The sequence below is a fragment of the Camelus dromedarius genome, chromosome 10 (assembly GCF_036321535.1).
Source record: "Camelus dromedarius isolate mCamDro1 chromosome 10, mCamDro1.pat, whole genome shotgun sequence".
In the NCBI taxonomy this organism is placed as follows: Eukaryota; Metazoa; Chordata; class Mammalia; order Artiodactyla; family Camelidae; genus Camelus; species Camelus dromedarius.
Window position 1 is genome coordinate 14,511,654 of NC_087445.1, and position 13,872 is coordinate 14,525,525.

The following is a 13,872-nucleotide window of genomic DNA, read 5'->3' on the forward strand; positions in this document are numbered from 1 at the left end:
TTTTTAACAGGTAGATAAGCCCAGGTACCCAGGAAGCCCCAGAGGAGACTTGGTGTAAGCAGAAATGATGGAACAAAGATGCAGACGTTATTTGGAGTTTTGAGGGACCTCTAGTGCTCTGGGTACTTTATGTTTGGATTATTCAGTGTTTTTCCCATCCTTTAATGTTAGGTCTCTTTAGCCAAATGATAAGGTTGAACAGAGTGGAAATTACAGGGTGTGGATCACAGTGGGTGTTCAGTAGTTTAGTAGAAGCTGTGACTTCCATTTGTGCTGCAAGGGCTTCCTGAGGCTGTTCTTGTTTTCCTTTGTTTTATGTTTTTGTTTCTGCATTTTATGTATCATGCTTTTTGCTTGTTTGCTTGCTTGTTTCATTTTATCTCCTTTTCTTCCATCCACAGCGTTGATAGGATATTCTTTTTTTTTTTTCAATGTTAGCCTTTTTTAAAAAAAGTAGTCGCCTCTGTTTAAGAATCAGATTTCTGGGGGAGGGTATAGCTCAAGTGGTAGAGTGCATGCTTAGCATGCGTGAAGTCATGGGTTCAATCCTCAGTACCTCCTCTAAGAATAAATAAATACTAAATAAACCTAATTACCCCCCCACCTAAATTAATTAATTAATTAATTAAACTTTAGAAGAATCAGATTTCCCTTAAAACTCAGAATTTCCAGCTTTATTTGAAAGTCGACATGCAGGGCACTGGGCTGTATTCCCACATGGCGTGAGAACTGCCTTCTTTAGACTGATATTCTCTCACCCGTTTACCCTAGGCCCCACTATGCTCTGTTGTCTCCCCGGCCCTCAGGAGATAACAGCTACCATTTCATTTCAGCTGTTGCTTTCCCATACCTGCTGTTTACTCATTCATGTGACTTTGTCTAATCCAGGAGGTGTTGAAATTTGTTACCGTTTTTAAACTGGAACATTCAGTGGATTTACATTTGTTATCATTACTGATATATTTTAATTCACATCTGCCAGAGTCTTTTGTGCTTTCTGTTTTCCCCACGGTTTCTGTTTCTTCTCTCCTTTCTTCTTTGGGGTTGACTGAGTTTGTTGCCTCACTCCACTTTTTCTTCTGTACCACTCTGAAAATTATACTGTCTGTTTTTATTCTTTTCGTGGTTAACCTAGTAATTATAGCTTGTATCTTTAACTTGCCAAATTCTAAAGTGATGGATATCTTTAATTTTTTCTGAACAACACCTTTCCCGCTTATGTCCTCCCAACTCTTACGCAGGTCTTTCTGTATATTTTAAATCTATGTATTTTTTTCTTTTTAAAATCTCACAAGGTATTGCTTGCTTTATTCTTTTGTAGAGTCAATGCTCGTGTTGATTTACCTTTTTTTGTTTGTTTGTTTGTTTTGGGTAGAGTGTACTTTATTGATGGTACATGACAAGGCAGGGCTCCCTAAGCCCCTCCCCTTCTTCAGGGGGTCTGGGATGGAAACTGTGTGGAGGTCGGGAGATTCTCAATGTGTTGGGGGATCAATTTGGGACCAGGACTCCCCAGCAGCTAAGGGCCTCTCTCTTCATCTCGTGCTCTTGCTTGGGCTGGTGGTACAGGGGCTCTTACTCCTTGGAGGCCATGTGGACCATGAGGTCCACCACCCTGTTGCTGTAGCCAAATTCACTGCCATACCAGGAAATGAGCTTGACAAAGTGGTCATTGAGGGCAATGCCAGCCCCAGCATTGAAGGTGGAAGAATGAGTGTCACTATTTAAGTCTCAGGAGACAACCTGGTCCTCAGTGTAGCCCAGGATGCCCTTGAGGGGGCCCTCCAATGCCTGCTTCACCACCTTCTTGATGTCGTCATATTTGGCAGGTTTCTCCAGGTGGCAGGTTAGATCCACAATAGACAAGCTGAGGGTGGGAATACGGAAGGCCATGCCAGTAAGCTTCCCATTCAGCTCTGGGATGACCTTGCCCATAGCTTTGGCAGCACTGGTAGTAGCAGGGATGATGTTCTGGGAATCCTCTCAGCCATCACGCCACAGCTTCCCAGAGGAGCTGTCCACAGTCTTCTGGGTAGCAGTGATGGTGTGGACTGTGGTCATGAGTTCCTCCACAATGCCAAAGTGGTCATGGATGACCTTGGCCAGGGGGCCAAGCAGTTGGTGGTGCAAGAGGCACCAAGTTGGTGGTCAATCTTGAGGGACTTGTCATACTTCTCATGGTTCACACACATCACAAACATGGAGGTATCAGCAGAAGGGGCAGAGATGATGACCCTCTTGGCTCTGCCCTTCAAGTTGCCCCATTTGATGTTGGCAGGATCTTGCTCCTGGAAGATGGTGATGGACTTTCGATTGATGACAAGCTTTCAGTTCTCAGCTTGACAGTGCCATGGAACTTGCCATGGGTGGAATCATACTGGAACATGTAGACCATGTAGTTGAGGTCAATGAAGGGGTCGTTGATGGCAACAGTGTCCACTTAGCCAGAGTGAAAAACAGCTGTGGTGACCAGGCACCCGATATGGCCAAATCCATTCACTCCGACCTTCACCATCGTGTCTCAGAGACGCTGCTGGCACTGAGGAGAGTTCTGGCTGGCTGTTGAACAGGGAGGAGCAGAGAGCCTGATTTATCTTTATAGTTACCACTTTCTGTGCTCTTAATTCTTTCTTGTAGCTTGAGATCTTATATCCTCTTGTATCCTCTTGATTCCTTCTTCTGTGTCCTTTATATGTCTTACATCTGTGATCAATTTCCTTGGCTTGAACTACAGTCTTTAAATTTCCTTTAATGAGGATCTGCCTGTGGCATATCTTTCTGATTTTGCTTATCTGTACATGTTGCATTTGAGTATTCTTTTTTCCCTTTTTGTCCCCTCTTTTACTTTGGAAGTGATACATTACATTTCTTTTGCCCCATCCCCACCCTCATTTCCCCTAAAATTATAATAGGCATGCTTAGCTTTAAAAACTTTTAAAAATTGTTCAAAATTGCTATTCTTCTACCAAACAACACAAGGACCTTAAAATGCTTTCAGGTAATTGTACTTTAATATTATTGCTATTTAATATTTTAGTTCCAAGTTGTATATAACTCCTCCCCACTATTAGTCTAAACATTTTTTAAGAACAGTAGTGGTGTTTATAAATTTACTATCATGTTTATTATCTTCTTTACTTATCACTGTTTATCTTACTTTTTTCTTAGTTTACTTTATACTGAAATATATTATTACTGTTTAATATTTTGGCGGGGAGCCTCTGTGAATTGGATATTCTTTTCTTTATATATGGACATGTCTTTATTTCACCCCTCATTTTTGAGCAGAAATTTGGTTAGATATACAATATCAGTTTGACGTAGAAACGTTAAGGAGGCCAATGCGGATAAAGCAGATAAGTGAGAGGGAGAATTGCAAAGGAAGGAGAAATATCCAGGGGTCAGATCTGTAGATCATGGCTTTGTGAACCAACCTAGCAACTCTGGTTTTTATTCTGACTGTGATGGGAAGCCTTTATAGGGCTTAGAGAAGGGAGTGGCTTGATGTCATTCATATTTTCTAAGTACCACTCTGGCTATTGCCTGGATATAGACTGTAGAAGTGCAGAAGTAGAAGCAGGGCAACAAGTCAGGTCCACTGCAGCTGCCCAAGAAAGAGGATGGTGGCTTGGATGGGAGGAGTCACTGTGGAGGCGGTGAGAAGTGTGGGATGTGGTAGCAATTTGAAGATAAACTGTATAATTAATGATGGATTAGATGAGCAGTTAGAGAGTCAAGAATGATCTCTCCTTTCTCTTTCTCTCTCTTTTTTGGTTTCTGTTTGTTTGCCTAAAGCAACTAGATAACTACAGTTGTTATTTTCTGAGATGGGAATACTGGGTGAGGAGTTTGTCTGGAGATTACAGGGATGGAAATCTAGATCTCTGCCGGGTTTTAGAAGTCCCAAATTGCTCAGCAACTTGCTTTTTCATTTTCGTAGACTTCTTTCCATTTCAATACAGATGTACTGACCTCATTATATCTTGAGGGCTGCCCAACATTTCTTGTATAGTTAGATGTCATTCTTGACTGAACTAGCTCTCTCAGAATGGACTTTTGGATCATTTCCCTTTTTTGGGTGTGATTGTAAACAATGATGCTTAAAAGCTGTATTATATCTTGCTGTGTAACAAAATACCCCATAATTTAGAGGCTTGAAAACGACAACATGTATTATCTCCCAGTATCTCTGGGTCAGGAATCAGAGCACAGATGAATGGAATTTTCTAGTTCAGGAACTCTCTCAAGGCTGTAATCAAGGTTAAGGCTTGAGCTAGTCATCTCAAGGATGGACTGGGGAAAGATCTGTTTCTGAGCTAACTCAGTGGTGGCAGGCAGGATTCAGTTCCTGATGGACTGCTGGCCTGAGGGCCTTCATTCTCACTGGCTGTTGACTGAAAGCCACCCTCAGTTCCTTGCCTTGTGGTCCTCTCTGAAGGAGAGTTCATAGCATGGCAGCTGGCTTCATCAAAGTGAACAGGCAAGAGAGGCTGAAAGAATTTGCAAACAAGACAGAAGTCACAATCGTTTAAAACCGAATCTCAGAGGCATTCCCCATCCCTTTTGCTGTTCTATTCACTGGAAGGAAGTCACTAGGTCCAGCCCTCAAGCAGGCAGAGAGGATTATTCAAGAGCCATGGATACCAGGATGTTGAGGCCATTGGGGGCCATCTTAGAAGTCTGCCTACCCCAGTAGCCCTCTAAACTTGTCTTTTGATAGATTGTTAAAGGTGGGTTTACTGAGGGAAAATGTACGCATTGTTTAAAATTCCAAGTATATCACCACAGATTTTTTTTCAAATGCTTTACTCCAGATTTCATAGTTCATTTTGATGGGATTATTTGCTGTTGCCTGGGAGGAACAGGTTGTATATCTTACAAGAGCCATTGCCCAATTTTATCAGGAGTATCTCTTCCCTTCCTGTCTTCCCTTTTCTTGCCCCTCCAAAATTTCCCAGATCAGGAAATAGCTGTGGGTCTTGTGACAGAAACAATAAGAAGGTTCCAACCAGCAGGCACATTGCCAGCCCCGTCATCAGGGCAACTAGTCTCGGGTACGCTGACCCCGGAGTGAGCCATTCACAAATGCCATTGCCTTCACTTGTCTGCTGGCTTGAGTGAGGTTTTTTCAGCCAGCCTTGCTGAGACAGATGAAAAAGTAAGACTGTGGGGAGGAGTAGGTTTGGCTGATGAAGACTAGGGAAACTCCACTTGAATCATTCCTTCTAAATCCTCAGTCCTCAGGAGTTTCTGGTAGGCCATGGAATGATGAGGTGTACATTTATTTCTTCATTAGTCAGAAAGCCCTTTTAGTTAAAAGGACCCTCTTATGTTTACCTGGATATGGTTGGAGGAAATCTCATGCTGATATCATGAGAACTGCTTTATCTCCTTCCCACACAATTTCAGGGGGCTTTATAAAATTAAGTACATCCTAAACCAAGACCATCATAAAGATGAAATAATGTTTTCCAAGTGTGTGTGGCTGCTCTCAGGTCAGGTGGTCCAGCTGAAAGCTTAGACTGCCTTGGCAGCTTCCCAAATGCACACCGAGGGGTCTTCCTCCCCCATCCTCGCATGAGCAAGGTGGGCAGGGGTGCGGAGCTGGGGAGAACACACCGCCTCTGACAGTGTTGAGGGAACATGTTGACGGGGTCCATCATTGACTTTCCCTGTTTGGGGCTAGCCCTTTGGGTGGAGAAAGGTCTGGAATTCCCCATGCTCTGTCTCGACTTTCTACTTTCAGGTTGCTACATGGTGCCCACAAGCCAGGAGGCCCTCTTTGGATGTAGATCAGTTTAGGGACCTAGCTCCCAGGGCAGGAGCTCCACTTCTTGCTTGTGATGCCAGCTTGGAAAGCTTCTCTTACTAGACATCTGAAGGGCCAAGGCCCCGCCTCTTTCCTGTCCAGGCAGTCCCAGGAGCCCGGGAGCCCGAGGCAACACTTACTTAACACTGCTCAGCGTCCCAGCGCAAACCCGCCCCCCCCCACCCCAGCCCTCCCCACTCCCCCGGGATCCTCCCGCAGACGCCTGCGCAGGTGGTGCTCACATTTCTCAAGTTCACTCGGCCAGATGAGAAAAACGTGTACTGGATTCAGCATAGCGAGCCCGGTCGTGTGGATTGCACTCCCTGCAGAAATGAGAATCCAAGGGGAGTGGCTTTTCAAGACTGAAATAAATCAGGCCTCCTTAGACATCCTGCCCTGCTCTGTCAGGTTTTGTCTTTCTCTAGAAACTACGCTGGGTGAGGGCAAATTAAGGGGGAGAGGAAATGAGGCCCAGCTCATTGTGCAATCACGCCCAGTTTCTAGGGTCTGGGGCCAACCATCTTGCGATTTAAAATAGAAATATTTGCGAATGGTTTATATCTTGATCAGTTATGTAAGGATCTGCATTTAAGCTGTGCTGAAGTGCCTCTCAGATGTGTTTCCTTTTTTTAATGTGACAGTCTTCTCTTTGTGGAACTCTATTTTTCAGTCTTCAACTATATTAAGCCTTTGATTTTTTTTTAATTGACTAAAATTGGTATGAGAAATGTTTGTGGTATGCCTATTGGAGTTTTTATAGATTCCTACATTACCTTTCTTCCAAAAAGAACGTAAGTCATTTAGCCCTTATATAAAAGCAAACACTGCCTAAACTCAGGGAGTTGCTTTTGCCTTTTTTTTTTTTTAAGAATAAAATGCAGTTTGAAGAAAATAAAATGTAGTTCAAGGTGATAGTATCAAACACCTGATTTGATCTCTTGCTGGTTGATAGGCAAGTGCCGTTTTCCTAGGAGTGGTGGCTCTGTTTCTGTTTTTCCTCTTCTTTCTTTAAACAAATAGAGGAAATCTCTAAAGGAGACTTTCTCAACAAGATAGATTGATGGATGTAGAATCTTAAGTGAAAAACATTGGTGGATGTAGCTTCCTGGCCTCTGTGCTCGGACCAGAAATAAAGCGAGTCCTCACCGCGAGCGTTTGGCTCAAGGCTGTTGTTTTCCATCCGTTTGCTTGATCTGCACACTTCTCCAGGCAAAAGTTCCCCACGCCTACGGAGGCTTGTAAGGGTTCTTTTTTCCCTCCCTGCAGATTTCATTGTTTTTAAGAAGAGTGGTGTCACCCTCATTTGTCATTAAAGAATAGTGTGGGAAAAATAAATAAACCTACCCAAAGAATAAAACAGGAAAAACAGAAACCACTCTTCTAAATGAATGTAAAAATTTACACCCATCACACTTTTATGGGGTTAACTGTTTCCATGCAAGTTGGTTTAGAAACTACCAGAAGATTTTTTTCTTTGATTTTTTTTTTTGGGGGGGGGAGTCTTCTGTTTTTTAACATTGTTGGCAAGTCTACATACATATTGTGGTTACATAAGAAAATCAGAATTAAGCTATTTGGTATTAAGCAGCCCTGGACTCAGATGAGTTTTTCTGGCACTGCCCTGAGAGAGCTCAAATTCCTGTCATAAAATAATAGACATAAATGTCCAATCAACACAGGCTTTCTCGCCGGCTTCTCCATGTGGTCCCTGGAGAAGCCACCTAAACTGGGCTCCTGCCCTCCTGAAAGGCTCTTCTGCCTAGTGGCCGGAGGGAGGTGTCAGAGCATCAGACCTGATGAGAGAAAGTTCCTGCTGTTCCCCGCAGGACTGGTAAAGGTGGGTCAGACTTTTTAATAATCACTGATCATTACTGAGTGCCTGCTGCGCACCAGACCCACTGCTAACCTCTTTTCACCTACTGTCTTATTCCATCACCGCCACAATCCTTTGAGGTGTAATTTAGCAAGAGTCTGTTAAGATTTTGGGGTTTTTTTTGGGGGGGGGCAGGTAATTAGGTGTTTGTTTTAATGGAAGTACGAGGGATTGAATCCAGGACCTTGTGTATACCAGGCATACGCTCTACCGCTGAGCTATACCCTCCCCCTAAGAGTGGGTTTGTAAGGGAGGAAAAGTGGAAAGCCTGTCCGGCAGTGGGGACACACATATGAGGTCAAGAAAGCATTATGTTAATGACAATGAAAAGCTGATGCTTATGACAGACTGACTTTGTGCCTGATGCTGTGTCAGATGCTTTATTCAGATAATGTCATTTAACGCTCAGCAACACTAAGACGTGGATCATTATATTATGAAACTAAAGTTTAGCAGTGTTATATAATAAGCTCAGGAACCAACGGCTCTGAAAATGATAGACTTGGGAGTCAAACCCAGCTGTCTGATCTCAGACTCACGTACTGAGGCACCAGTCTGTGAGATACCTACAGGGGCCAGCAGATACAGGACAAGGGCCGGCAGACACTGGACAAAGCAGGTGGTTAATCCAGCCAGGCTCGCCATGGGTGATGTAGCTGGGGGACCAGTCAGGGGGAGGGCCGCATTCTCCATGCTCAGTGTGATTTAAGTTAGTCCCCCTTTCCTTTAAGGACTTTTTCTGTTATTCTGACATTCTTACTGCTGGAAATTCAGCTCTTCAAATGACCACATTTCTGTTGTGCCCATTCTCCTCAGTAAATGGCTGTTGACCCATGGACCTTGGGATATGCCAGGCCTCATGTGAAACTCCCAGCTCAGCGAGTTCTTAAACGTTGGAAGGCATCAGAGTTGAGACATATAAAATGAGAGGTGCAACCTGAAGGTCTGCACTTTAAACAAGCACCCATGGAATCTCGGTCTTCCTGTTGTTTCTGAGGGCATGCAGGAGGTCCAGGGAGAACTCAATAGTCAGTCAGTGGACAGATGGCTCTGGGTGAGCAGGGGTCATATTTTCTTCTTGAGCAGTCACCCACCTCTTCCAGTGTCCCCAGGGCCCCTGAGGGGAAAAATGGAAAAGAACAAATGAGAGGCAATGCAGGGGAGAGTGGAGAACGCAAGAAGAGCTGGTCAAACCCAAGACCATTTGAGAAGCAAGGGCTCAAAATGAGCCTAGTTAGGGAGGCGGGGCAACATAGGGGTAGGGGAGCAAGAGGAACAAACTATTAGGTATAAAATAAGCTACCAGGAGATACTGTACAACACTGAAATGTAGCCAATATTTTATAATAAATATAAATGGAGTATAACCTTTAAAAGTTGTGAATCACTCTATTGTACAGCTTATAATATTGTACAGCAACTATACTTCAATAATAAATGAAAAAAAATGATGAGCAGAAACAAAGCCAGATCAGGGAAGGGTCAGGAGAGGAGGCGAAGGGGTAGACCGAGCCTTCCCCCGAGTGGCAGCTTGAGTCTGATGCCTGCCTTGGTGGACCCGCAGGGGCTGCCAGATGGGTGAGTGGGCCCTCATTATGGGTGAGCTGGAAGGTGAGGGGGAGACAGGAGAATAATGAATGCTTCAGGCTGTTTGGGTCCAGAGGAACAGTTACAAATCCAAAGCTTCTGGAGCAAAGGAGAGACAAGAGTCATTTCTAACAGCGCATTCAGAAGCAGCTGCTTAGAGGTGGCAGCAGACGTCCAGACCTTGAAGCCTGAAGGCTGATGGCAGGTGGGCAAGCCAAGGAAAGGGCTGGGGCAGAAACTGAGTCCCTGACAAGTGCAGTGGGCATGAGGGATCGGGTGAGTTGTCTCACTGATAGAGCCACACCTGGATGTCCTCAGAGGGGATTCGGGGACTGTGGGAGGGGCAGGCTAAGAGGGAGGGCCCTTCTCCCTGTTTCAACCACAGAAGAGAGAATTTGTATCTATTTTTGTATAATTGGGTCCTGTATAATACTTTGTTGGGGAAAAAAGTCTATGTTGCTTTAAAAAAAAGGCTTAAAAACCAACAGGAAAATTTTAAAAACTGTATATGTACATATATATACTATATATACATAAAAGGATATATATACATGTATGTGTATATGTATATATGTATATATATGGTTTGTGTTGAAGTATTGAGAGAGTGAGTTATAGTGAAGTTGGGGGCAGTTTTGAAGGGCAGCTAGGTGTCAGGTTTTCTCAAACTTTTAAGAGAGTCATGGGTTACTGAAAAGAACACTGGCATTGAGCTTGAGGCTTTGTTTCAGCTCCAATCTGTCCTAAGTGAGGGTCTCACCTTTCTGGGCGTTAAGTGTGTTTGTTTCTACCTTGGTACTTAATACATTAAGAGGCTGAACAGAATGAAGTGATTTTTGAGGCTTCTTCCTGCTGTGAAACCCCACCTGCAGTGATCTCCCTCTCAGGCCTCCCCAGCATACATGGTGCAGGTGGCAGGATCATGGCTGGAGGAGAATAAGTTTAAGGTATTGAGCAGGATGACTAAGGGTGATAGGTTAGGGGCCAGGATGCCTGCGGTCACATCCCTCTGTGAAGGGATTGGATGTGGCTGCGACATAAACTTGGGGAATGGCACCAGAGTCACAGACATAGAGTTGGCACTAAAGGAAGTGATATGATACATTTCTTCTTACATCAGAAAAAAAATTCCCCAAGCTGATTGCCTTCCTCTCTTCCCTATTATTTTTCCCTTTGAGTTATATATTTTTAACTTATTTTTTAAACTAAGCACACAGGTAGAGCACCATGCAGAGATGGTTTCAAAGATCTACCATGAGTTTTGAAACATTCTTTTAAGGCCAGGCGTGTTTCCAAAGGAGCAGATTTTTCAGTGGATGCTGGAAAAATGAGAATGTGAGCGCTGTTTAGATTGGCCTGGGGAACCGCACGGGCGAGTGGCTGCTATTGATCTGTGCGTGAAGTATCTCTGCTTTCCGAGCAGGTTTCTTTTGTCGCTCATTGGCTCATCAGGATTCCCGGAGCATGGCCCTCTCAGCTGGAAAAAGAACTGTTTGTACAGCATTTGATTAGCAAAATAACTTAGACCCACAGTTCAACCACACAACTTACTAAGTTCCTATTTGTTCCTGGTCTGCCTTGGGTCCTAGAGTTGTGATGAAGTCTGGGGTGATCACAGCCCTCACAGACTAATGGAAGGGCCAGATGTGTAAGCACAGAAATGCAGTATGGTGTGAGGTTACTGCATGAGTGTAGGGGGTGGGGATGGCGAGGAATGAGATGCAGACGTCCTGGGACAGAGATGGTTAGCATCCCTTCTTTCTCTCTTCCTTCCTTCTCTACGTCATTCCCTTTACTTTCCCAGAGATTGAAGTTAACCCAGAGAGAAGCTTGAGGCAATAAGGCCGGGCAAGGGAGAGGTCCCATCTGGGTGGAGGTGTTTAGATTCCCCATGGAGGAGGCTGGTGATAGCATGTTCCTGGACAGTACCCACCTATAGCAAGGGACTGTCAAGCCCAGTGCTCAGTGACTATTGTGGAATGTTTAGAAACACCTCCCAGATGAATGTTGCTCTTATCTAAGCATCCTCACTCTCTGTGCCTGGGGCCGGACAGTTACTGGGAGAGATGCTCCCTGTGGTGGGGTGGACTCTCTTGTCTCAGTCATCTCTTGAGGAGACTCTGCATGCCTGGTCTGCAGACACCAACCTTCTGCAGATCAGTGAGTTATGTCTTAAACAGGGCTGTCCTTGCATTGATGTCCCACAGTGAAGCCTTACTACAAAACGGCTGCCTTGGCATCTGCAAGCCTGTGTACACAACCTCACATTGGGATCTCGAGGAGGGCCCCCCAAAGCAAGTAATACCATTCCTCTCTGCATGACTTCTGCAGAAGTTGAAACCACAGAACAGAAACAGATCAGCTTTATTGCTTCTAGAATCCAGACTGGAGGATGTAGCTTTGGGTCTGTTAGCTGAATTTGTTTGCTAAATCTGAATCCTAGATTTACCACCTGCCCCACTCCTTTTCGCAGGCAGTGCTGCAAAGAGCCAGCTTCCTCCATTCAAAAAGTTAGGGGAGCAGCAAACATCACAGTCCCTGAGGGCAGGCACCTCTCGGAAGGGAAAAGCTGAGCCAGCTGAACATGTGCAGTTGATTCTTTCTCAAATGTACCAGTTACATGAAATAGTCCCTCCACTCCCCTCTGGGGTAATGTTAGTAAAAGGACAGAGAAAGGCCTGTTGTGTCCTTAGGGAAAATTTTTCCTGATGAAAACCAGGAATGGGGAAATGAAGCTCTCCTCCAAACCTTCCACCATTTTATGCATTTTGAGGGTCAGGCCTTGCGGGGAAGACGTCAAAGAGCAGTCCAGGTTATGGCTGGGACCCCTGTTGATGATGAAGCCACCTGAAACCTGATAATATGAGAAATCCGGATTAATAAATCTAACACTTGACATTTGCCTATCTTTACATTATCACACTCACCCCCAAACACGCTGTAGTATTAGTATTAGTACCCTCATTTAACCGAAGAAATTGAAGCACAAAGGCATACCTTTTAGCCTAGGAAGGTAACTAGGTAAGGGGCAAAGTCTGGACTCAAGCCCACATCTTTCACTTTATAGGTAGGACTCACTCCCCTCCTCCAGGTGGCCACATCGTTCACAGTTAATTGTTTGATTTAATTCTATTCCAAGTGTCTTTCTTATTTGTTGTGGACATGCTCAGTGGTGAAGAGAGGATAGCATCATTAATTATTTGTCTCCATTTTATCTCGGCGTTATCCTCTCTGTCCATGTGCTCCACCAAGGCAAATCGAAACACTCTCTGGTTGTCTCTTCTCTCTTGAGAGTTTCTGGGGATGCAGCCTAAATCCTCCAGCAGGATCACTGTGTTTGAAAACCCGAATAACTTTCTAATCAGTTTAGAGAGTTATTCTGTTATCAGGACACAGGGATCATAGCTGAGTTATAACCTACCGTGGTATGCTAAATGGTGTGCATTTAAAAAATTTAAATGAGAAACGTTTATGCTGCATTCAAAAAAACCATTTGAGGAGGGGAGGGTATAGCTCAGAGGTAGAGTGCATGCCTAGCATGCACAAGGTCTTGGGTTCAATCCCTAGTACCTCCATTAAATAAATAAATAAATAAACTAATTACCTCCCCGCAACAATAACAACAACAAAACAAAAAAACACGTTTGAGAGATCGGTGGGAGGGCGTGGAGCTTATAATGTTCCCTGGTATATAAAACTTAATGAAATATTATTGCACTAGATTTTATTACATGCAAAAATCCTGGAACTCCCTCACAGTATTAAGCTAAGTGGGTTATAAATGTTGAGGAATACTGACTCATTATCAGATCACTTAGATTGTTATTACTTCCTTTTGCCTGAAAATTTAAAGTCCATCCAAATGAAGCAAGAAGGAAGTGTTTTAATTTCTTTCTTTCCTCCTCTGCAGGGCTCCCTCTGTCACTCCTACCCCTCGCCCTGTCTCTTACTCAGGAACACACATTTGTATCAAACTGAATCATTTTCCATTACTTATATCATTTCTTGGTGTTTTGGCAAAAATTGTAGTTCCCTTTGTCACCTTGTTGATAACTATATAATGGTTTTCCATTGACGAAGTGCTTCACAGGCAATATCTCTTTTAATTCTCACAATAACCTTGTGAGGTCAGTGCCATTATCTTTAAAGAAGGCAAAACTGAGGCTCATACAGGATGTCTCATCCAAAGACATAGCCAAGTAGCATCATAGTCAGGACCTGAATCCAGGTCTTCTAATTTCAGGCCACGAAGTTTCAAGAAATACATGTCCTTGGGGGTGGTACATGACTTCGTACACTGTTGTAGGTCTGTGTTTCTCCATTGCCTTTCCTAACCCCCTGGATATGCCCTGGAAGTTCCTGTGGTGTTTTTTGTGAACTAACTGTCTAAAGAGGCAGTCTTCATTAGGGTTAAGAGTTTTGGAGACAGCTTGGCTACTTGCTGGTTCTGTGACCTGGGACAAGTTTTAGTCTCACTGTGTCTCAAGTTTCCCTAGGTATAAAATGGGACGATAATAACACCTAATTCGCAATTTGTTATTAAAATAAATAGCAAAATTAATGTGAGTTATTGTTACTGTTATGTAATTAGGTTGAGTTCCTA

The 13,872-nt window shown here is 43.9% G+C and overlaps 1 protein-coding gene and 1 pseudogene across 8 annotated transcripts in view; one reads left to right on the forward strand and one right to left on the reverse strand.

Annotated features, from left to right (window-relative positions):
* MOB3B (MOB kinase activator 3B) overlaps positions 1-13,872 on the forward strand; it is a 208,505-nt gene that overhangs the window by 40,796 nt on the left and 153,837 nt on the right. The window lies entirely within an intron of this gene.
* LOC105093610 (glyceraldehyde-3-phosphate dehydrogenase-like) lies at positions 1,549-2,523 on the reverse strand (annotated as a pseudogene).